Source organism: Monodelphis domestica, chromosome 3, assembly GCF_027887165.1.
Source record: "Monodelphis domestica isolate mMonDom1 chromosome 3, mMonDom1.pri, whole genome shotgun sequence".
In the NCBI taxonomy this organism is placed as follows: domain Eukaryota; kingdom Metazoa; phylum Chordata; class Mammalia; order Didelphimorphia; family Didelphidae; genus Monodelphis; species Monodelphis domestica.
The window spans coordinates 212,491,191-212,517,100 of record NC_077229.1 but is presented as its reverse complement, the minus strand read 5'-3'; the positions used below and the strand labels follow the sequence as shown (position 1 = coordinate 212,517,100).

General features: G+C 37.5%; 1 protein-coding gene across 11 annotated transcripts in view; it reads left to right on the top strand.

The window, feature by feature from the left end:
- ATXN1 (ataxin 1) overlaps window positions 1–25,910 on the top strand; it is a 543,129-nt gene that overhangs the window by 151,112 nt on the left and 366,107 nt on the right. The gene's annotated exons all lie outside the window — the stretch shown is intronic.

Sequence of the window (25,910 nt, the reverse complement as noted above, 5' to 3'; positions counted from 1 at the left end):
TATCCCAGGCCCAGGGTCCCTCTGGGAGTATGAGAATTTGCCTGATATTCTAAAAGGTCCTTAGCTCCCAGAAAGCATTTGGCAAACCAAACACTGATTATGGCACAGGTTTTATTTAATATAATAGCAAATTCAAAAGACTCATGTATGAACCAATACATAATTAAGAAAATCCCATCTCAGAGTAGATTGCACTTTCTCCTAGGCTTATGTCATTCCCTTGGAGGCTCCCTGCAAAGGACATTGCTAGGAAGACAAGAAAACCTCTTTCCTAATACGTCTGCCTTCCTCAAGGACCTACATGATTCATGGCACCTGTAGAGATATGGGTTCTTGTCATTCCTTCAGGTTGTGGCTACTGACTGTAATCATCTTCCCTTTTGTGATTCTTCCCTCTCCTCTCTGGCTGACTGTCAGTCAGTCTTTGAGTTAGTATGAAGCTCCAACTGATGCCAGCTCTTTTTTTTCCAGGTGGTTATATATTTCAGTATCTGACCTTTTTCCAGTGCCAAAGCCTAAGAGGATAGCTCAGAGATGTGACCTAGTCCTGGAGGCTTCAAAAAGAGCATTCATGCCTTGTCTTTGCAATTCAACTTTTATCAGGGAGATATAATGGGGTTTATATGTCTTAGAGTATGTCTGTTGTTTTTCTCAATTCTCACAAATACCTTAGGTAGGGATTATTTCCATTCTATTGATAAGGAAACTGAGGCAGCCTATCATCACATAGCTAGTAAATTTAAAGGTGGAATTTTAACTCACATTCATTTAAAGGGAGTGAAATGGGTAGATAGCTGGGTGGCTCAGTAGATAGCAAGCCAAGCCCAAAGATGGAGGACCTAGGTTCAAATCTGGCCTCTGATATTTCCTAGCTGTGGGACCCTGGGCAAATCACTTAATCCCCATTGCCCAGTCTTTATGCTCTTCTGCTTTAGAGTCAATATCAATTCTAAGACAGAAGGTAAAGGTTAAAAAAAATAAAGCCTGTCACAGTATGACCTAGTTTTATGTGAACTCAATGGACACAAATTCAGGTGTATTCAGTTGACAACAGAAAAAAAATGAAGACAGAAAAATACATAAAATAAAAAAAATTAATTATGCACTAAATTCTACCATTTCCCTAAGTGACATAAAGTCTCCCAGCAGTTCATCCAGTCTTACTCATTTTCCCTCTGAAAAAGAATGTGTGAATCATTACATTGTTTTGTGCCAAACATTAGCTCGTACATCAGTCTTTGTCCCAAGTCTGCACTTGAAAGAAGTCCTGCCCATGTCAGAGAAGAGTTTCTCTTTTTTTCATTAATGTTATTTAGTTTTTGATGTTGGCCCCACAGTACAAGAGGAATGATGCTACTAGCTCTGATCAGCCTAAGAAGAGTTGTAAAGGGGTTATGTATGTTCATATAAGAAATGCTTATTAAATAATGGGTTTTGCTATCATGCATGATTTTCAACTTACACAGAGACTTGGAACATATTTGTAATGTAAAATGAGATTCTCTGTTTAGACATTCAATTCTAAGTATTATAAACATTTTAAATTTATATTTATTTTTTATGGCTTCAAAATTTTAGAAAATTTTATAATTGTAGCCCTGTCAGAGTTGGTATTTTTTGAACTGGTGTTTTGATAAGAAATTCTAGTGATGTCTGTGCAATTTACAGTTTGGCAAGAAATGCTACTCCATCCCTCTGGTCTCTTCCAGAACTCATTCATGGATGATGTGTCGATGGCTCATTTCTTGACTCTTTTCCTAAAACAGTAGCCAAATATCTTTCTTGGATTGTCTTTGTAACTTCTCCCCTTGTCTCATTTTTCTTGAGCACTTGAGGGGAATTAACACAAATTCTTCTTGCAGAAAGTTCAGATGGGAAATTTAGAGAACAAAAACTATAACTCTTCTTTGACCAGTACCATGCAAATCATGTCTAGATCTGAGTGGGACTTGACAAGTGATCATGTAGAAAGACAGTAGAAGTGAGAGTTGTAGGGAATAAAGGAGTTCCTTAGTAGAAGCAGCAACATATTGTTATTCACAACAATTGTATATTAATGAAGAACCACAGATTTTCCAGGTTATGGATTGCTATGATCTGTTTCTTCCTTTCTTCTTGCATGCAAATATTTGATAATCAGGGCACTTATGTGGTAGAATGGATAGAGTACAGGACAGGAAGTCAGGAAGTCACATATTCATGAGTTCAGTTCTGTCTTCTTACTAGCTTACTAGTATATACTTACCAGCTGTGTGACTAGGCAAGTCATTTAACCCTGTTTGCCTCAGTTTCCTCTTCTTCAAAGTGCCAAGAAGACTCCAAATGGAGCCACAGATATTCAAACACAATTGAAACAACTGAACAATAAATCTGATATCTGACCCCTAACTCATTGTCTAAGAGAGTTTACTTAGAGATGAAAAAAATAAGGAAGCCCCTTCAGGAAATGGGCTAGCAAATGCCCTACTCTTATGGCACATTTTGGTTGAAAGGTAACCTAAGTTTCTCTCTGAAGATATGCTAGCTTGGGCTATGACTTTAGCAAGAAACTATGTCTAAGGACCAACAGCAGGTCAGCCACTGAATTATTTGGCTATGGCAACACCTGAACCAAATCAAAATCGAGAAATTTCCTTAGCCCTGAGCATATTCTTTTTGCTTCTGCATTGATGATGTTGGTATAGTGGCTTTAAGGCCAGAGGATCCTGAAAATTATACATTTATACTCCAAGTGTTAGTGAACTGGGGAAACTAAGGTAGGGAATATTTAAATTATTTCTTAGCAATTCTAATAGAAGTTTTGGTGAGGAAGGTCTAAAGTTGTGTGTATGTGTATTTGTGTGTGTGTGTGTGTGTGAAGTTTGAAATTATATGTGGATTTTGGAAGACAGTTTAATTCCCAATAGTTGGAGAGAGAAGTGCCCAAAGAGAGACATTGACAGACTGCAGAAAAGCAAATTTCAATTTTATATAAAGACAAACTTCCCCATAATTAATGCTTTCCAGAAGTGGGATGGATTTCTTGGGAGGATTGCAGATAATCATAGTAAAGCAGTGGAGTAAAAGCATGGGTCTGCTGTACTGGGAAAATTAGCTTCACAGCAAATGAACAACTACTGCCTGCCATCTACATGGCATAGAAGTGGTTTCTGAATATCTTGAAGGTTGCTTCATCAGAATGGTTGCTTGGCCATTTGTTGACAATATTATAGAAGGCAGTTCTGTTCTGGTACTGGTTGGATTAGATGGTGTCAGAAGTTCCTTCTGAATCTGAGGTTCTCATGGCAAAAGTACAGGCTCTTTGGGCTGTTACATTTTGAAGAGGTTTCTCTACCCTATTCTATTTGATAGCCTTCAGCAATTGGAATCTAGGATGCAAGTGTCTGCATTCACGAGTGTGGAGGTGATTATTTCATTTTTTCTTGGAGATTTTTGGAATTCTGCATATAGCTCCCAATTTATCAGTCAATAATTCAGTAAACATGTACTAAGAACTTATGATGGGCCAGGCACATTATTTTACATGGAGAATATGAAGAAAGGCTAGCAAACAATGCTGTCTTTAGACTTACATTCCGATTGAGGAGATAACACTGCCAATAAATACATTCAAGGTTTTACGGGTTACATGCTACAAAGAATGAGAGACTGGGACAATGGACCATTTTAGATGTCAGTCTGAAGCATTTCATTTTGCTCACTATCTTGAGCTCTAGTGAGCTCTGTTAATTAATATTACAGCTTTCTAATCCACAAAGTATCCCAAGAGTTGACTTGATTTAGTTAAGTGATTTTCAGGGGTATTTAGTGGCATATGGAATCTTCTTGGGAATATAGACAGTAAAGTCATGGGGCGATGCTAGCATATGGGAAGTTGAGGAAAGATAGGAATCAGAACCAGGACCCTAATTTTCTGGCTGCTTGGGCTGCTGCTTTGCCAACCACAAGATTTGTAGGGCCACGAGGATCATTTGCTCAGTCAGTATTTATCAAATTTCTGTTGTACCAGGCACCATGCTAGGTACTGGGGTTAATAAGTACAAAAAAAATGAAACAGCCTCCCTTAACAAGGAGGTAAAAAAAATTAAAATAAGCAAGGAGAAGATAGCAAGGATATACATGTATAAAATGAGACATTATATATGTATCCATATAGTGTATATGTATGTATACAGAATAAACATAGAGAATAAATACCAAAAAAAAAAGAATTAAATGCAAGGTAGTTTAAAGGAAGAACAGATGGTAATCATCTCTGCAGTCACAATATATCCAATGTGCCCTTCCTCAAACTTAGTAAAAGAGATCCTTTTAATTTTTGCTATAGCAGGAACACAAAATTTGCTGGGTGTAATCCTGGCAAGCAGACAGACTGCATAACCAAATGCATTTAATACTATTTCTATTAATATCCACACTTCTCAGTATTAAATCTGACTATTTTATGGTTTGAATTGCCCTCTCTGTGAGCAGATTCCTGTTACTGTCATTCCTGCTTAATGTCTTCTGACAAATATCATTATGTGTTCAGCTCTCTGCTTTGTGTTCCGCTGTTGGTGACTTCATGAACTCTTTTTTTAGTTCATTACCTAGGAAACTCATCTGTAATCATTAGCAACTTTAGTGTCAAAGTAGAGAAGTTACAGCATTTGCTTATGCTCTTCCCCTCAGCAGATATAGAGTTCCTTGGGTACCATTATAGCAGACAATGGCCTCCTAGGCCTGGATTTCTTAAACCTTCACTTTTTTGCCTCCTCAAATCTGTGTCAAAATGAATTGGGTGTATTTGTCTTCCAAGAAGACTTTCCTAAATATATCCGTATATTAATCACCTTTCCTTCTGCATTCCTTTAGCAATGATTTTATCCTTAAATAGGTATCTTATTAGCACCTATTCCTTATGTTTTTTTTTTTAATTGTTCAGTTATTTCAGTCATGTCTGACTCTTCATGAGGCCATTTGGATTTTCTTGGTAAAGTTTCCATACTGGCTCGCCATTTCTTTCTCAAGCTTGTTTTTATAGATGAGGAAAACTGAGGAAAACATGATAAAGTGACTTGCCTAGGGTCACACAGCTAGTAAGTATCTGAGGTTGCTGGGGTCTTCTTGACTCTGGGCCCAGCACTGTTCCAACTAGCTGCTTATTGTTACCTGAGTACAATCAAAAAGCATTTATTGGGGGCACCTGGGTGACTCAGTGGATTGAGAGCCAGACCCAGAGATGGGAGGTCCTGGGTTCAAATGTGGCCTCAGACACGTCCCAGCTGTGTGACCCTGGGCAAGTCAGTTGACCCCCATTGCCTAGCCCTTACCACCTTCTGCCTTAGAACCAATACACAGTATTGATTCTAAGACTGAAGGTAAGGGTTTTTTTTTTAAAAAAGCATTTATTAAGTGACTACTGTGCACTAGGTATTGGAGACAAAAAACAAAACAGAACCATCCCTCCTGGAGCTTATGTCCTGATATGGGGGATGGAGCAGACATGCTCTTTTTTTTTTTCTTTCTATAAATATGTACAAGTAGTAAACATAAAATGGTGAGACTGATTGCCAGAGGAGGCTCTTGGGACTGCCATTGATTTGTGCATGTAACCCTTATTTTTGAATCAGACCTGTGATTTCACTGATGCAGGGAAATCTATGGAAGAAAACACCTTCCTCAGATGCAGTCATGTCTGCTTCAAAACTTTTAGCTTCTGAGTCGCTGAAAGTTTAAGGGACTTCTTTAGGATTAAATAGCCATTTTTTGTCAAAAGTGGCACTCAAACCCATCTCCCAGGCTGGCTTTTTTTTCCCCATGATGCCAGGTGCAAGGTGATAGTTAAATTGTTGACCTAACAAGTAAACAGAACTGTTAAGTATTTCTTTTGGCGATTGTCCTCTGTGAAAAATCATTGAGACACTAAGGGCACCATGAACCAAGAAAGTTTGGAAACTTCTTTATATCTTCCTTCTCCTATTGTTCAGACTTTCATTTGGCTCTGGATCCAGAATCCATTGCCCATAGCATCTAGTAAAGTCCAATGCACACAATAGGTATTCAGTAAATGCTCATTTAATGAACTATTCATTGTCCATAAAAATGGGACTAAAAGAACTTTGACTATTTACCATATTAGTTCTTTTAAAGAAAATGCTAGTTAAATGTAAAATGCCACATGAATGTGAGTAATTATTCTTAATTCAAGCGCATTAAAAATCTTTTCAATTTATTCTTCTGGTTATTTTTATTGTATTTCTTCTATCTACCCTTTCTTCCAGTTCTTCCTTGTTTCCAGCCCATAGAAACAGAGGTTTTTAGAGTTGGAAGAGATCTTATTTAATCTACTCTCCTAACTATGCAGATGAAAAAACTGAAGGTCGTTTGTTAAGCAACTTGTCATTAGTCACAGGGGAACAATGGCTGGGCTGAGTCTTCAGCTCTTCTCACTCAAAATCTGGTGCTTCTTTCATGCCCCAGGACAGCTCCCCCTTTTCATGCTATCAGACCGCCTGTGTCCCAAGACCTTGCAGCTGGATCTTGTTGCTTCCTATTAAGCTTACTTTGCAGGTGAAGCTGAGGACTCATCTTAGGGAGCAGATGAAAACTCTTCTAAATGGTAAATGTGATGTGTGCCTAGAAGGCCTGAGCCTTCCACTTGAGTACAAGAAGGCCATCCATTCTGTACAGCAACTGCTCAGATTTAGATTTTGCTCTGGAGCCTGATGTCACAACAACAAGGACAAGAACTGTACAAGCCTCTCGAAAGACATGCCCATCCTGGTTTTAGTTTCAGCTTTTCTAGATACTAGTGCCCTATGGGAGAGGGCAAAGGCCTGACCCCAGAATTCGGGGGGAGCATCGCATCTGGTCCTGCTCCGGAATCCCTGGCTTTGAGACATGATTTCCCTGCTACAGACAAATCCTAGAACTCAGGTGTATCAGCTGGCCTTTGCACTCACAAGAGGTGGTGGTGATCTTTAGTATTCCTGCACACACTGGACTGTGTATGCAGAGGCCAGGCTTCCCTAGTTCCTAGATAATTATCATAAGAGCTGTTAACAATGATTACTTCTGGAGGAAGAGTCTGTCTTCTAGACTTACATGTAAAATTTCACCTCAAGTTTTTGAGTTCCTGGCTGCATAAAATAAACTGAATAAAGCTGAACCCATGGTAGGACACTGATTAATGCCATTGGAATGTAGGATCCATGAGAGAGCAGGGACGTTAATGTCTTACATTAACCCATGCACTGCCCTGTGATGGATAACTACCCATTCAAGTCTAATTGGTCAGTGACAGAGGCAGAAATAGAATAGCAGAATACAGGGTATATGTTGGACTTTGTCATAGATGGAAGCCAGAAGAGAATTTAGATTTTATCCAGTTCATTCTCATAATGTTCTGTTAGGTAAAGAAACAGGCTCAGTGAAATGACTTGCCTAAGGTCAAAGAGCTTACCAAATCAGGAGGACACACATACACCTGCACCTATGTGTGTGTCTCTGTATGTGTGGAGTTCTCACATTAGCATCTCATGGACCTTTTCATCAATGCTCACATCCCACCAATTTGATTTACAGACCCTTGATTCAATTCAACAATTCAATTCAACTCAGCAAACATTTATTAAATGATACTATAACCAAGGCACTGTGCTAATAAGATACAAAGACAAACAAACAAACAAACCCCTACCTTTTCTTACCTTCTAGTTTTGGGGAATTTTCCATATGGTAAAAGGTTTTTGAGAGTTTCTGTGACTGAAAATTTTATCACATTGCAGCCAGTTAAATGATGAGCCTCTTTGAACTTAGCTGGACTGGTTCTTGGACAACAGCCATACAGCCGTCACCTTGGGCAACAGCCTATCAACAGGTCCATACTCAAATCCTTTCCAGCTTTGGAGGACCACCCATAGCTTATGGTTTATTGGCATAGCCTTCAATAACCGGGGCTTATCTCTAAAACATAAAAAGAAAATTGGAGTAATATTTTAGTATACCTATATGTGAGGGAAGAAATTATATAGTAGTTATTATGCGTCAGGCACTAAACTAAGCACTTTTCAGATATTATCTCCTTTCATCTTCATAACCATTCTGTGATGCTGCTATTATCCTCAGTTTTTAGGTGAAGGAATTAAGGCAAAATGGATTAAGTGACTTGCCCAGGATCACCAGCTAGTAAATGACTGAAGCTAGACTTAAGTTGCACCTGAATTTGAATTGCATTGCCACGCTACATGTAAACACATCTACAAACATATATACTATATGCACATTTTCTCATCTATTTGTTTTTTAGCCATTTTTCAGGCATGTCTGACTCTTTGTGACCTCATTTTGGACTTTCTTGGTAAAGACATTGAGATGGATTGCCATTTCCTTCTCTAGCTTATTTTACAGATGAGGAAATTGAGGCAAATAGTATTAAGTGGCTTGCCCAGAGTTACACAGCTAGTAAGTGTCTGAAGCCAGATTTGAACTCTAGAAGATGAATCTTCCTTACTCTAGGTCTGTGCCACCTAGCTGGTCAGATAGCTAGCTATTTAACTAGATAGATAGCACAAGATGGAAAATATCTTTAGAATAAGCTTGGTCCTTCATCAGGACATGTTTTTTCTCACTGTAGTAGTATTGATATCTTCAAATTTATAGCCCAAATAAAGCTGATGCATTTACTTTTGGATGAGTGCCATTCTGATCAGCTAATTTTGATGGCTCTGTGATCTAGGAATTTTCCTTGTCCAAGGTCTCTTAATAACTGTCATTTTCCTAATTCAGCTTAGAAATGGCTTTTATTCACCATTCAAATATCTGTGCTCGCCAAATTAGGCACACTGTCACCCAATTGTAGTAGGGTGTTGTATCTATGCAGTGGAAAGAACAAGAGATAATCTTTAAGTGTTTTTGATTGATGTACAAAGTTAGTATGTTTGCTTAGCTTTTTTTTTAGAAAGAATATCTTTTTATTTATAAATTCATTGCTGAAATGCTAAATAAATTAAAATATAAACAAAACTATTTTAAAGGATAATCAAGCAAACTAACTCTAAATGTACAGTTAGGCATCTTTCTTCCCAATTGCTTTACTGTGATTCTTGGTTAAATCTCAATTTGGAACCAAAGATTTCTGTACACATTTTTCTAATCATGTAGGCTCTAAGACTGAATCATCACTTTGACTCTTCCTTCTTCCTCAATTCCCAATTGCCAATCAGTCATCAAGTCCTTTTGGTTCACAGTTTCTCTTGGACTTTTCCCTTAGAATCCCCTCAGTGCCAATACCTTTATTTAGTCCTTTGTCATATTATGGTTGAACTACTGGAAGAATTTCCTTCTCTTTCCAGTCTATACCTTTTCCGAGCCATCCTGCACATTCCTGCCATTATTATATTCCTAAAATATTATTTTTTCAGCAGGTTATTCTGCTTTTTAAAAGCATTTTCACCCCTATAACCCTCCATAGCTTAAAGGATAAAGTTCACATTCCTTAGCATAGTCTCTAAGCCTTTCAACAGTCTGGCTCTGATCTACTCTTCAAGACTTATTTACTATACAAACCCTCTACTCAATCTAAATTGATTTACTTTCCCACTTCCTTGAATGTGCCTTTGCTCATACCTCCCTCCTCCCTTTAATGCCCTTGTATCTTCTTTCTGTTTATGCAAGTAATATTTATCCTTTAAGGTATAAATTCAAATCTTGGGTCTTTTGTAAAGTCATCATTGACCTTCTGAAATTGGAACTGACTTCTTCATCTGAATTCATAATATAGTAAAATAATATAATATAGAAAAGAATGCTGGATTTGGAGTCAAAAGATCTGAGTTTAAATCCTTGTATGTATACATTATACTTAAATGTTTGTGATATTAGGCAGTGCTCTGGCACATACTTCTCTGTCTCTATTTCTCAAATATAAAATGTGAGGGTTGGTTTAGATGACCTTTAAAGTCCCTTTTAGATCTAAGTTTTTGATCCCATAAACCTTTAGTAATCTCTAGCAAAGAATGCTTGAAATGAAAACTCATTACTTTGCTCCCAAATTTTTCCCTTTGCCTACCTTCTCCTTTTCTTTTGGAAGCATCACCAACTTTCTAGTAACTAAGGTTCAGAGTCTTGGAATCATCTTCAATCTTTCCCTATCCCTCACTCTTCACATCCTGTCATTTGTCAAATCTTGTCAATTCTATCCTCCATGAGGAAAGAATTCATTCAGTGATTGTCACAAAGCATGGTAGGCACTTATTAAATGCCTTTAAATTTTTTAATTAATTAATTTATTTGTCACATTATAGTTTCTAGGTATCTCCCTTCCTCCCTTCTCTCTTCTTCCTCCCTGCATCAGAGAAGGTATAATTTAACAAAAAGATATATAGACTTATAAAATTATGTCTTACTTGTTTCTATTCATCAGTTCTTTCTCTGGAGGTGGACTTATACAATTCATTTTTCAAACAATATTTCTGTTGCTGTATATAATGTTCTCTTGGTGCTGCTTGTTTCACTCTTCATAACTCCATGTATTTCCATGTTCTTCCAAAATTAACCTGCTTGTTATTTCTGAAGGCACAGTAGTATTACATCACAATTATGTACCACAACTTGTTTTGCCATTAAGTGCTTTTCAAATGAATGTCTAAAGTCCTCTTCTCATCATTGAAGACTGGTCTACAACTTGCCTTTCTGGATTCATCTCATATCACTTCCTTTATTTATCCTATGCTGTGGTCAAACTGAGTTTTTTTGCCCAGCATGGCCATTACCTTCCTCCCACTAGACTTTCCCCATATTTCCCCCATAATGAAATCCCACCCAGCCTTCAGATTCCCTCTAAAGCACCAATTCCTCCTGGAAGCTTTTCAGCAAACCTCTTTCTTCCTAATAAGAAGAGTCTGACTTCCTTGGAGCTCTCAATACACTTTGTATGTTCTTATGCATTTGCAAACTGATTTATATCATATTTTTTGTAGCCATCTGTAATAGCAGTCCTGAGAGCCTGGAGAGGCAGCATAATGTTGTGGGATGAGCATTAGGCTCAGAGTCAGACTTAGGTTTAGATCCTGTCTCACACTTAGGCTGTGTGAATATCATGTAGGTCACTTAACCTTAGTTCTACATCTACAAAATTAGAATAATATCACTTCCACTACTTATCTTACAGTTTTGTTATAGGAGAAGCAAGCTGTATACTTTAAAACACTATATTTATTATTATTGATGACAGGGATAATATGTTATTCACTTTTTTACCAGTCTTAATGTCTAATAAGGAGCCTGGCACAGCCTACTTTGAACAGAACTGAAAGTAGAATGAATCACTTCTCTGGCCCCTCAACATGTATCAGAGATGAGAATGGCAGATAGGAGAGGGACTACACCCAGAGACCCAAAGGTGAAGAGATAAAGCATTTGTAGTGGGGCAGCCCTACCCTCTTCCTATCCACTAGGGAAACTTTTTGCCTCAGAGATGGCAGTAGAGGGGGGAAATGCAACCAGTGGAAGAGTTCCTGATCAGAATTCCTGCCCAGATAGAAGAGGAGGAAGAATTCCTAGTGTACATTGAGATTTTGGAGCAAGCAGGAGCCAAAGAGAGTAGGAGGCAGAGCCACAATGTGGAGAAGAAAATGTGGACCTAACTTTCATTAGTACTCTGAGTCATAGTCTAATAAAATGCTCCTCCCCTCCAGCTAGGACACTAATTGAAGACAATGTTTTCTGCCCCATCCTCCAGTATTAAACCTGGTCTGTTTTAACCCTGAGCCAGGGTTCTAGATTATGGGTTATAGTGCCTATACTACATTGGAAGACAGTTTTGAGCTTTCCAAAGCATTTTTATAGTCTTCCTCCTGGATATTAGTGCTCTACCTTCAATTTGTTGTGTGTTTGCTTATCTGCTCACATGCAAACTCTATAATAGCAGGAACTGTTTTTTTTTTTTAATTTGGTTATTATTTTCTGTACTCAGAGCCTAGAACAATCCATTCCACTTAGTAGCCTCTTAATGTTTGTTGTCTTGACCTGAATTGAATTTCATTTGTTTCTAGACATATAAGGCTTGTATCTCCAAATAAATTCTAATCTTAAGGCTGGAATTTTGTCATGTCCCTTCCTTTGTATCTCTGTCAGTGCCTGGAATTTAATAAGCATTCAGCAAATATTGATGGATTGATTTTGCAGCTGAAAACAGAAGTGCATACCCTTTCTTTTTTGTATGTATTGATAATTTGCCCAGTCATTTATATTAATGACTCTATATAGAGAAATCAGAGTTGAGTCTCTGGTTTGTCATTGTGAGAGAAGTGAGACAAAGGTCACCAGTCTTTTTGGTCTTCTCCAGTCATCTTGGCTCTTGTGATTTGCATAAAGCTGAGGAGCACAATGGAGAGAGAAGTGATGGTGAGAAATAGTTTCTCACTAATGGTCAACATAACATTAAGTGCTCCAAAATTAGCTGGACATTTGAAGACTAGCTGGAGGCAAGGATGTGACACCCTGGACATAACACATAACCACCAGTTATGCAATAGACTCAATGGAAAGCTTTATCTTAGATGCATAAATTGTCTTTCTACCCAAGTACTGGACACAGAATTCCTGCATTTATGTAGCCCATGCAGATACCTTGGCTCCATTTCTTCCCACTCTGTATATGCTCAAAGTATGAGCCTAAGCCTATCTAATTTTCCATGGATAGTGTGTGTACTTATGGATGAGTAAACTCAAGACTGTATAAGGAGAATGTTATTTCATTACTATGCTAGTTCATTAAATGCCATTTCTTTGAACTGTGTGTTCTAGCTGACTAATAAAAAGTAAAGACACTGGCAGAGACTTGTGAGCTATGGCTTAAAGAGGATTCTGATTCACAGAGCACCCAAAACCTGGGTACCAGCCTTCTGGGAGCCAAGCAGTAAAGGGGACTACATATCTATTAGAAAAAGAATTGATACACTTTCTAGTACTGTGAAAAATAGTGGGGTGTGACCTGTCCATTGAAGATGCCAAGCTACTCTTGCAGAAAAGAAAAAGAAAAGAGTTTGTGGGTCCTAGAATCATGGTTATCTTAGCGTTAGAGAGACTCTCAGGCCATTATGGAGAAAGCAATTTTGATGACCCTCCTTGTCCTTGCAGACATGAATTAATCCCACTCTGTGTGCTCTGATAGTTGTTAAGAATCTGTTCTCTACCTCTACTTTAATTGGAGTAGGCTTCATTATAGAATCAGAGGAGAAGTGAATTAAGGTGAGCTTTGAAAGAAGGATGAGAAGGAGCTAGTTTGATGGATGTAGGAGTGGGAGTGGGAGGCTGTTCTTAGGCATAAAGGATAGTATCAGAAAAGGTTTGCCTGTGCTATTTCTGAAAACCGGGTATGGTTTTCATTGTTTAACATTTATTGGGTGTCCACTAATCCTAAGACTTTGCAGAAACATAAACACTACATGTATAGACTAAGTAAAAGAGAAGAAATGTATTATAAGTTCTGTGGCAAAATTAAAGGTTAAAGCAGTCATATGGTTGAGAATTTAAATATGCAGAAGTTAGAAAATTCAGAAGTTTAGTTACAAGCCTGACTCAGTCCCCTTGGGCATATGGTAGTAGTATTTTCTGAATTGTGGCATGTTCTGTTAAGTTTAAGCCCCTGAAAGAGCAAAGTTGTTGTGTTGAGCTTGCAGTGAGAGCAAATAACTTTAGACTTCTGTGACTTAAAAAAAAATTTTCTACCATTCTCACCTATGACAGCTCATGCTTTTGTGAACTGAACTTTTATATTGCTCATAACAAATTCAAAATGAGGGAAATGCCCAGCCTGAGGGACTTTCCATGTTATTTGCACATTTGAAATGTTAATGTGCTTATTGTAGCCTGTAGTAGTGGAAAGAGAGCAGGGCTTGGAGTTCTGAGAAACTTGAGTTTGAATTCAGGTATTAGTTGTATAATGCTAAGCCAGGCAGTTAACTTCTCCAGGTCTCCCTTCCCTCATGTAAAATTGAAATAACACTTGCAATACCTATCTTACAATTATTTTCAGGAAAATGCTTTACAACCTTTAAATCTCTCTATAAATGTCATCATTGTTATTTTTGAATACCTCTTCATGTTGAAATAAAACGTAGCCATATTAATTTCACATACTTATGCAGAGGCAGGCAAATTTTGTATCTTCTTCCTTAGAACTTGGGTATCTTCCACATTTGCATTGAGCTGCTCTAATTAAAAAATGCCATTAAGAAATTACTAAACTGTGCGTATCCTTTGATACCACTACTAGGTCTGAACTACAAAGAAATCTGAGACAGAGGGAAAGGACACATGTGTACATAAATATTTATAACAGCTCTTTTTGTGTTGACAAAGAACAAGAAACTGGGTGGGGTGCCCAATAATTGGAAAATAGTAAAAACAATTAAGGTATATAAATGTGATAAAAAGAATAGTTTTAGAGAGATCTGGGAAGAATATACATATATATAGATAAATATGTATGTATCTATATATAAAGTGATACAGAGGGAAGTGAACAATACCAAGAGAATAATTTATATAATAACAATATTATAAAGGCAAAGGATACTGAAAGATTTAAGATGACTGGTCAGCACAATGACCAATCACACTTCCAGAGGATTCTTGATAAAATGAGTTCATCCCTTCTGCAAGAGAAGCAATGGATTCAGAGTTTGAGACTTAATTTTATTTTTTTCAATAACACTGTGAATGCAGATATTTAGTTTACTCAGCTATGTATATTTGTTACAAGAGTTTGGTTTTTTCTCTGTTTTCATTTTGAGGATGGGGGCAGGGAGGAGGAGGTAGAATTTCATTCACTGAAAACAAAACACAATTTTAAAAATGCTATTAAAACAATATTGTATAACCTAGGAGTTTTAACCTGGGATTAATTAACTCATTTAAAAATTGTTTCAAAAACTATACTTAAATATAATTAGTTTCCTTTATAATCTTATATGTTTTATTCTATGTATTTAAAAACTTTGTTCTTAAAATGGGTCCATAGGCTTCTCTCTAGACTGCCAAAGAAGTCCATAACTTGGGGAAAAAAAAAAAAGATTAAACAGCCCTTGTGTGGTAGTAGAATGAATAAAATAGGCAGTCCTTCCTCTATTACTCTGGAATGTTGGCCAATGGCCTCACTTCTCTGGGCTTTAGTTTTCCCATTTATTTGAAGGGGACACTTTACAAAATGCTAAGGTCCTTTTTTTATTTGATTAACATTCTATGTTTCTGGTAATGGTAGTAAGGGCAAAGGAAGACCCTTCAAAACCTAGCATATTCTACTGATGCAAATATCTTTGCACATTTAGGAAATTCATTTATTTAAATTGATATTCTCTAATTTCTTACTCTTGATGGGCCTTTGGTTGTTAGGAAAAACTAGACTTTTTAATAGAACTTGAATTATTTTTTTTCTTCTAAGTGAAGAAATTATCAGTCTTTAGTCTATGCTTCACTCTGCACACAGAGTTCATCAGTTCTCTTCCAGGAGGTGGATAGCATTTTTTCATCATGTGTCCTTTGGAATTGTCTTGGATCATTTTCTTGATCAGGGTAGCTAAGTCTTTCACAGTTCATCATTCTTACAATGTTATGTACAACGTTCTGGTTCTGTTCACTTTTCTCAGCAGCAGATCATATAAGTCTCAGATTTTTTTCTGAAACCATCCTGCTCATCATTTCTTAAAGCAGTAGTATTCCATCACAATCATATACTACATAACTCATTCAACCATTATTCAACTGATGGGCATTCCCTCAATTTCTAATCCTTTGCCACCATAAAAAGAGCTTTGTACCGTACTGTATGAGGAAAGAGCCCTTTCTTTGAATTTCTTTGGGATAAATATCTAGTAATGATTTTGCTGGGTTTGATAGCCCTTTGAGCATAATTTTCTTGATTGCTTTCTAGAATTGTTGTCTATGTTCACAACTCTACCAATAGTGCATCAGTATATCTGTTTTTCCACATTCTCCTCTAGCATTTATCATTTTCTTTTTCTGTCATGTCAGCCAATCTGATGAGTGGGAGGTGGTGCCTCAAATGTGTTTTAATTTGTATTTCTCTAATCAATATTGATTTAGAACATTTTGTCACGTAACTATTCATAACTTTGATTTCTTCTTCTGAAAACTACCTACAATAAGAATTCTTCTGAAAGACCAAGTTTGTGGATCAGCCAATTTTGAGTTCACAAGGAGTTAGGGATAAAAATATCTACCACTTAAGTCATTTGAAAGGAGTGTTCTTGGTATTTCTTTCTCACAAAGGGCTTTACTTAAGTTAGAAAAATACTATTTTATACTTCATTAAGAAAAAGTCACCCATAAAAAAATCTAGAAAGCAATTTTCCCAAAGTGCTAAGGTATATTCATAACCTTTTATGTTTATAGTATAAGGAAAAAATAATGCTACAGAGTTCTTTTTAAAACACTATCTATAGTATATATCTATATGTCTATGTCTATATATACTAATATATGAGTATTTTTCTAGTAGTATGAGTTTCCTAAAAATAATTAGACTGTGGAACATTTTGTAATATACTGATGTTTTTTAAAAAAGTTTAAAAAATATTTTTTCAGTGAATGAAAATCTACCTTCTTTTTCTTCCAAACCCACCAACATTTGATTAAAAAAATGAAGAAAAATAAAACCCATGTAGCAAGTATCAATTGGCTAACATCAGAGGAGGGAGCACTTGGGATGAAGTGAGGCAGAGAGAGAAAGATTACTTTGGATCAAAAGAAAAGTAAAACAACCTATTTTCAGGTTGACACATTGCTGCAAATAGTGCCTTTTTTTGGACACAAATCACTTTGTTACTTGAGAATAAAGACTGTCTTGTTTCTATCTCTGTACCCACATACCTAGTATATAATCTTGATTAATAGGCACTTAACTAATATTAGTTGAATTAGAAGCCAGGATAGCACTGTATAGGTCACATGGTATATAGCCTTCTGGCACCCCAGACCTGTAAGTATATAAATAACAACTCAGTTCAAATTATTGAAAAAAAACAACAACTCATGTTTGGCCTCTAGGGTTAGGAGAGGGGTTTCCATGACTCTTGGGCTCCTCTTCTATTCTTAGGGTATCTGGTCTCTGGCTGAAGCCTGCCTGTGTGACACTTTCTTTGGTTTGGCAATTGGCCACATTATTGACTTTTACTAAAACTGTTGCTTTGCCTGTGGCCAATACCCCACTTTCTCACCCTTGGCTGAGCTTTCCATCAGTGCTTGAGGCCTTGCTAACCATTGACCAATGCCTGTTGCTCTCACTGCTATACATTAGAGAGAAAAGACTCCTCTTCTATTCCTCAAACCCCTGCCCTACTTTTCCCCACCTTTCCCCAGACAAAGGAAAAGAACCTTTGTTCTCCTTTCCTGAATAATTATTGTAATGACATTGTTTTCATGGAAGTCATAATTATATAATGTCAAAATCTAGCATCCTATGGAATTTTTTATGCAAGTTCCAAGAATGGAAAATAATAATGATGATAATAATATAATAGTAACAATTACTAACACATGTGCTTTACAGTTTTCAAAGCATCTTATATACATTATTTTATTTGTTCTTCTCAACAACGGTATGGGGGAGAAACTATTTCCTCCATTTTACAGATAAACTAAGGTTTGGGATAGTTAAATAACTTGGTAAAGATTGCATAGTTTACACATGTCAAATGTAAGATTTGAATCTGCATCCTCTCAACTCATAAGACTAGTACTTTTGCCACCTTCCCTCAAGGAAGGCAGGTAAAAAGCAAAAAAGAGGGCAGCCTTAAATGCATAGTTCCCTGTAAAATGTTTGTCAGAAAATATTTTGAGCTGTTGAAAATGGGATCTTATCACAGAAAGTCAAATTTGGATACCCAAATGGTCTTTGTTGTATCATGTTTGAAGTATGTTTGAGTCTGACAGTACAAATGGAAAAGAATGATGATTCTAACACAAAAAAGTGACAAATATACTGATGTGCAGGTACCGTTTTCTCCATGAATCCTTTCCTTATTCTCTAGGTAGAAGTCATTTATCTCTCCTTCCTCAGAGTGCTTATAACATCCTGTCCTAATTCCTATCACAGAGCACCCCGCCTGTAGGAGGAGAAATGTGCTCAGCTAGTAAACTTGGACAGCTAGCCAGGAGCTGAATCAGAAGCATAACATCCTCCCTGCTCAGCTGCCCTTAGTCTGGTTGATATGGTAGAGACCCTGGAGCAGCATAAGTAAACGATTCAAATAGACAAGGACAGCAGAGGAGCACATTATAAAAGACACTGAAGGGTCGGACCCTCAGCATTGCAGCGATGTTGCCTCTGCCTCTCCTCACCATCACAGATAGGCTTGCAAATAAACCAGAGTAGAAGCTGTTGGAGACATAGAATCAATCAATAGGACTTGGCAATTGATTAAATAGGTAAGGCAAAGAAAAGGGAAGAGTTGAGGAAGACCCCACAATTATGAACTGAGATGACCATGTGGACAGGTAATATTCATCAGTGCCCCTTTTGCCCCTCAAAATAATCTTTTGATTTTAAAACAAAAAATAAAAAAAATCTTAGGGTTGAAGCTCAGAACTGTACCTTCCTGAGGCTATGGGTGGAGTCTTCTCTCCTTTTGTCTCCCATGCTAGGAGAGGCTGTTGGTGCTTATTCTAAACACTGCCTGACCACTTTTGGCAGGTGGAAGACTCTCCTCTTCTCTAGACTGAGGTCTGAGTGCACCAATCAGGGAGGCTCGAGAAAGGGACTTTACAAAGAGCATAAACTGGCAGGGAGGACAGGAAGTTGTACTCTTCCCTTGGAACCACCAATTAGAGAGGGCACACAGTCAGGAGTCAGGCTAAGGATGGCTCCCATGAGGAGGAGGTGACTAAAAGAGCTAGATGGCCACATGTGGCTTGCGCTTCTCTTTCTTTCTCTGGCCCACTCTTTGCTATATTTAATAAAAGATTTTAAAATTAAGATATGATCTCTAGAGAATGTTAATCATAACAACTGGAAGGATGGTGGCACGTTGGCTTTCAATAGGGAAACTAGGAAAAAGGCTAGAATTAATGGGAGAGTAATTGAAATTAGTAACAATAGCTCACATTTACATAGTTCTTTAAGAATACAAAGTGCTTCATATGCCTTGCCTTTTGATCTTCATAAAACAAGGTGGAATAGATATTATTTTAATGAGTTTCATTTTACATGTGTTGAGTTTCAGATGCTCCTGGGAAATCCAGGTCAAGAACTGCAGCAGGCAGTTGGAAGACGAGAGACTAGAGGTCAGAAGAGATATGAGATCTGGTGAAGTTGATTTGGGAGTCATCTAAATAGAAATGATCATTGAACCCATAGGGGCTGATGATGTTGTCAAGAGAGAAAAGATCATAGGGTCATAGAATTAGAACTAGAAGGGAGTTTAGAAGTCCAAATCCCACATTTTACAGAAGAAGAAACTGAGATACATACAAATTAAAGTGACTTGCTCAGCATCACAAGCAAGTGAGGCAGGATTTGAATTCAGGTTTTACTGACTGTAGGCCTAGAGATCTATCTACTGTGCTGCCTAGCTGCCCCCCCAACCCCCCATTCTGCCATCTAAATAAAAGGACTTGGGCAGAGATTCACACATAGGAGCTGGAACAAAGCTGATGAATTAATCAAAAGAAATTGGGAATAAACAAATGCAATGCTATGATGAGAATCAATAGAGAGTGATGTTATGAAGACCCAGGAAAAAAAAGAGTATCCAGTAGAAGGTTGGCCAATTGTGTCAAAAGTATACAGAGAGGCAGGTTGTTGCTCAGTGGATAGAGAGTCAGAACTGGAGATGGAAGGTCCTGGGTTCAAATGTAGACTCAGATACTTCCTAGTTTTGTGACCCTGGGCAAATCATTTAACCCTGATTGTCTAGCCCCTATTGTCCTTCTTCCTTGGAATTGATAATTGTTATCAATTCCAAGGCAGAAGGCAAGATTCTTTTTTTTTTTTTCCCAGAATGCAAAAATCCAGACAGAAGGCTGAAGAAAAAGGCAATTGGGTTTAACAATAAAGTCTTACCTTAATATTTTGTTGTCATTGTTTCTCTCCATGTTATCCTCCTTATTCCCTTCACTTTTCTTTTTTCTCCTCCTTTTTTTGTAGCACTCTTCATTGGTTTTTATGTGAAATTATCTGCTGCATGTCTTTTCCCTTATCTTTTCAATCATCCTTTGTATGTATTGCTGAGTATACCCTCATTACAAACAAATATGCACATTACTAGGGCCATTACTGTCTTGCAGATGTGAGAATTTTCCCATGTTTCAGAGACAACTAAAACATTTACAACGCTTTAGCACTCTGGCTTTGTTTGATGCTATTGTCTTAGCTCTTAGAGTGAGGTTGGAGTGAGCAATACAGTGAAACTGGAACTGTGAAAGTAGCAGGCAGGCAAGAAGAGTGAGGATGATTTATAGATAATCCACTCAGTTGTGTTATCTCCTAAATGCATGTACTGTTATGCCACTCCTAATGGTATCTAATGACCTTGTGCTCTGTACATTCTCTGTCTTTGCATCAGAATTCATTTGCTGCTTTATACACAGCTAGATTTATGGAAATGGCACGGCCAATGAAAGTATCATAAACAGTAGGGATGCCTGGGATGTTTTAATTTATTCTTTTAATTTGCTTTAGTTTGTTTCGAAACATAAAGGCTTGCTTTGATATTTAAAAGCTCCTAGGATTAGAAACTGCAGTTTGGTGTTTATCTGCAGAAGTGTTAGTAATTCATTTTTAATGGTATCATCACACTGGAAGTACCTTAGAGACCATGTAGGTATATCCCCTTATTTTACAGATGAGGATCCAGTGAAGTAAAGGAATCAGCTTATTAGTGGACAAACTGAAAGTAGATCTCAAGTGTCCTGACTCTCTGGCTAGGGCTTTTTTTCATTATAACCTGCTGGTTCTTGTCTGTTCCTTCTCTTTCAATCTATAAATCAGCAGCAGGTATTTATTCAGCACCTATACTTTCCGTTAAGGATATTACATTATGTTGTCAAAGACATATGAAGCATATGTGTAGATATGCATATTTACATACATCTACATGCATATACCTTTCTTATGTATCTAAATATTGATAAATATGGGTCTACGCAGACATATGTTGGTCTTTTGTATCAAAAGGGTACAGAGGGGCTGGTGGGGGACTCCATGGTTAGAGTGTACCCCTACTACAAACAAATGTGCCCATCGCTAGGGCCATTACCATCCTGTAGATGTGGGAATTTTTCCATGTTTCTGAGACAGCTAAAATATTTACAAGGCTTTAGCACTCTAGCTTTATTATATGTAAACAGACACATATACACACATTTATATATGTATAAATACACACTCTAACACACAGCTATACAGTCATAGAGACAGACAGACAGACACAGAGAGAGGCATACACACACATAGAGTACTCAGAACATAGTAACATAGTATGTGCTTCTTCACTTAAAATACGCGTTAATTTTGGGGGAAGTGGGGGAAGGCACTAGCAGCAGGAGAGTTAGAAAAGGCTTCATATAAAAGGGATACTTAAACTAAGCTTTGAGTCAAACTTGGGATTCTGAGAGTCAGAGGTGAAGAAAGAAAGCATACTAGCATGAGGCAGCCAGCCAATGTAAAGTCCCAGAGAGGGGCAATAAAGGGTCAAATGTATGAGGAAGAGCATGAAGAACAGTTTGGTTTCCCTTTCCTTTATTGGGTAGCAGCTTTATGCAATATGCCACTCCAGAATAGGCTTCTCCAGGGGGCTGTTTGTGGACTGAAATTCTGATTAACAGCATACTGCCTTCCAACAGGTCAGCTAGTAGTTTCCTTTGGGAGAGACCTTTGCCTGACCCTCCTATTTAACTATGAGAAAACACTGGCAGGTCTTCATTGATCCAGGCTTATATTGCACATCCTCTCTCTAAGGGTTTAGACATGGGGTCATAGAACCGTGTCGTCTCTGAGCATATTAGTTGAGAGAGAAGATGCCTTCCTGTGGCTATTTTCCTCTTGTCCCCCAAGGCTCTATTTATCCCTTATAACTACTAATTTGGCGAAACCTCAGGATACGTGTTCTATTTTATTGGCTTGTATTCAAGATTTGTGGTAACTTTGCTCCCTCCACCTCCATTACAGACAGTTCTTCCTTTAGGAAAACTTGATATTGTAAACATTTGACTCTACCAAACGGAATGTTAGCAATACAAAAGGCTTTCAAGATTCCTTTATAAAGAGTGAACTCCTCTCCAGTGTCAGCAATATGCGTTTTGTTTCACCATGATGAACCCAGGGAAATATATATTATATGATACTATATATACAATCTATAGGAGGGTAGGAGGAAGGGATGGGTGAGAGAGAGGGTGAAAATAAAGAATGAAACCAATTTTTGGACATAGCTAATGAGAGAATTTGTTTCTCTTGGATAAGCATATTTATTATAAGTTATTACATTATCTACATGATTTGTTATACATATGTAATTTGTAAGAGATTTTGTTTCTCCTGCAAATTACATTTGTTATACATATGTAAGAGAAAATAAATTCTCTTACAAATTACATATGTATAATAAATTATGTATATTACATTATTTTGTTATATATTATATGATGTCATATATAGACATGTATATATATTTGTATGCACATATATAAAATAAAAATAAATGGTAACAATCACAAAAAAAGAGAGATTTCCTTCAATTCATATAAGAAACATAAACCAGGCTACAAAAAATGGACTTGAACCTTCCCAGAGACATCTCTCTAATGTAAAGTGAGACACTTAGGGGTTATATAATGGGTCTCCAAAGTATGGTACTCAGCAGTCCAAATAGGTACAGAGTAACACCCTAATGAAAACACGGGTGCCTTTGCCAGTAATAATAATGTTTATGGTTAAGAACTGACACCCATTTTGCCCTTTGCTCTCCTCCCACAGTCATTTGGCGACTGGCCTCTGGTTACTTATCCTTTCAGAAAATTTCTTCACCACATCCATTTCAGTGCTCCCTCAGGCCTTCCCCTTTGGAGAGTAAGGATGCCAATGGATTTTAAGGAAACAAAGAACAATAGCATTACATGTTTTCTAACAAGAATGGGAGGGGAACCGAAGTTTCTTTGCCATCTAAATGAAGTGTGGTGAGAAGCAACCAAATAGAAGCAAAGTGTACATGGGCAGAGGTGGATTGTGGTCCCCTCCTTCAGTCCTTGGTGTGGATGTAATCATGGTGGATTGTCAGCTGTTTGACTTTAGCCTGCACTCTCTTGCCTGCCAGACCTCAGTTACTGACTGTTGACCAGAGTGACTCAGAAGGAGAGTGAGTGTGCGTATGTGCTGTCTGAGTGATAATTTCCTGGGACATCCTAGACCTCAAGATCACAAACAATTCTAGAACAGAGTGTGTTGCCCTTTCTCTGTCTCTCTATCTCTGGCTGTTCTATCTCTGGGACTAGATCCTTTTTTTCCCCCTCAGTCACCTTTTTTTTGTGGTGAGGAGAATTCTGTGGGTGTAGATGAGAAGTATGGGTGGGGGGAGTTTGGAATTCAACTTCTACACTACAAGGGAAGGTATCTTATCAAGCTCCAGCTGGGTTATATCCCTCTGGTCCAAGAATAGTTGAGATTTTGATGGCTGTGGACTTTTTGTGTAGCATTTCTAATTCCTATAAACCATGACTGCCTTGGGTAGTCCTTATCCTCCCTTACCTTTCAGCAGTTTTTGACCCTTGACCCTTTTTCTGCTAAACCATCCTTCTTCTCTAGGCTTCTCTGTCACTGCTTTCTTTTTTTGGCTCTCGACCTTCCCATCTGACTGTTCCTTCTCAGTCTCCTTTGTTGATTCATCATTCATCCCCTGGACTCTTAATTGTTCCTGCTAGACATATAAATTCATGTAGAGGCAGCTGGGTGATATAGTGGTTAGAATGCTGGGACTTGAGTTGAGACAGTTCAAATCCATCCTTAGATATTTATTAACTGTGTGACCCTGGACAAGGCAGTGTCTTAACTTCTGCCTGCCTTAGTTTCATCAACTGTAAAATGGGGAGATAATAGTAGCCATGACTTCCTTCAATTGTTGTGAGGATCAAATGAGATAATATTTATAAAGTGCCAGGCATATGTTTTATTTCCTGGCACATAGTAGGCACTTAAGTCTCTTCCTTCTTCCTTCCTTCTTTCTTTTATCTTTTCTTTCTACAGTCTTTCTTGGGGATGACATCTGCTCTCCTGGGTTCAATTATAATAATCTTTAAAAAGACAACCCCCAGCTCTTATATATCTAGCTGTAGGTCTCTTCTGCTAATCACATGTATCTGGTTGTTTACTGAACATCTCCAATGACAAAAATTAAGTATGACTTCCAAGCCAACATGTCTAAAACTGAATTCCTAGTGTGGTTTCAGGTCCAGCTTGAAGTCCTTTGACTTCTTCCTCTTTGCTTCCTCCCCAACCACCCCTTTTGCTTGCCAATTCCTAGAAGTCTCTCTCAAGATATATATTTAATAGTATATTAGATATGTATTATACATGTTATATATACATGTAATAAATGTCTACTCTACTAAATATATGTAATAAATGTTTAATATAGTAAAAAGACACACATATATGAGCCTTTTACCACAATAAGAAGTAAAAGGTAAATAAATGTGTCTGGGAGAGATGAAACAGTGACAGAAACTCATCAGGACTGAGCATATCTATGACTTGCAGTAAATAACTGAGACTAGATATTTTCCTGTTTTGAAGAGAGGAGAGGTTTGGAGAAAAGCTTTTATATTCTGTGAATCTCTAGGAACTCTGTTGGCACTCAATTTCTCATATGGTTTTTCATTCCTAGATTATGGGGAATTTGATAGTTTTGTGGCTAGATTCACTGAGTCAAGCCAGTAGGCTATGAAAAGGAACTGAGCCTAGAAGCACTTTGAGGCCTGTCCTCTTACCTTCTTGTTTATCCCTGGGGAATAATAGAATAAGAGAATATTAGAAGGATCTTAGAGGCCATCTAGTTCTATTGTCTCATTTTTTTCTGTTTTTTTTTTCTGAATTTATATAACTGACTCATTGCTGAAGTAATGAATTTGAATATTTGTTTATGTGTACCCATATGACTTTTATATGTGTTAAGTATCTAGATCTAGATCAGAAATTAATCATCTCTTTGATTTGTGTGTTTCTGTTCTGAATTCACATGCTACCTCCGACACTTTGCTGTGTGACCCAAAACAAGTCATTTAACTTCTCCAGCATCTCATTTTCCCCATCTTTTAAACAAGAATATTTGACTTAATTACTTCTCAAGTCCCTTCCAGCTCTAAATCTATTATTCTATAATCATGTCATATTTATGTCATTCTCTAGTTTAGAAATGGTTTACTTTTCAAAAGTCACTCTGTAGATAGGGTATTTGAAGTTGTAATACCTTTCCCCATAGAATTGATATTCCAGTAATATTTTAGTGAAACTGGCCTACTTATTATTTCCCAAACTCAGCTACACACCCATACCTATCTTGACTTTTCATCATCTGAGCCCAAATACCACAAATATGCTCCCTCCTCACCTTTACCTCCTAGAATTTTTATCTACCTTCAAAGTTCAGGGTATTGTCTTCTATAGGAAGCCTAACTTGATCCAACAAGTTGTTTGTTAGCTCTCTCTCTCTCTCTCTCTCTCTCTGTATGTCTCTCTCTCTCTCTCTCTCTCTCTCTCTCTCTCTCTCTCTCTCTCTCTCTCTCTCTCTCTCTCTCTCTCTCTCTCTCTCTCTTTCTCTTTTTCTCTCTTTCTCTTCCCCTGTCTGTCTGTCTGTCTGATCTTATATTTACATGTCTTTGTATATTGTAGTACATCTTTGGACTTCTCTTTCTTC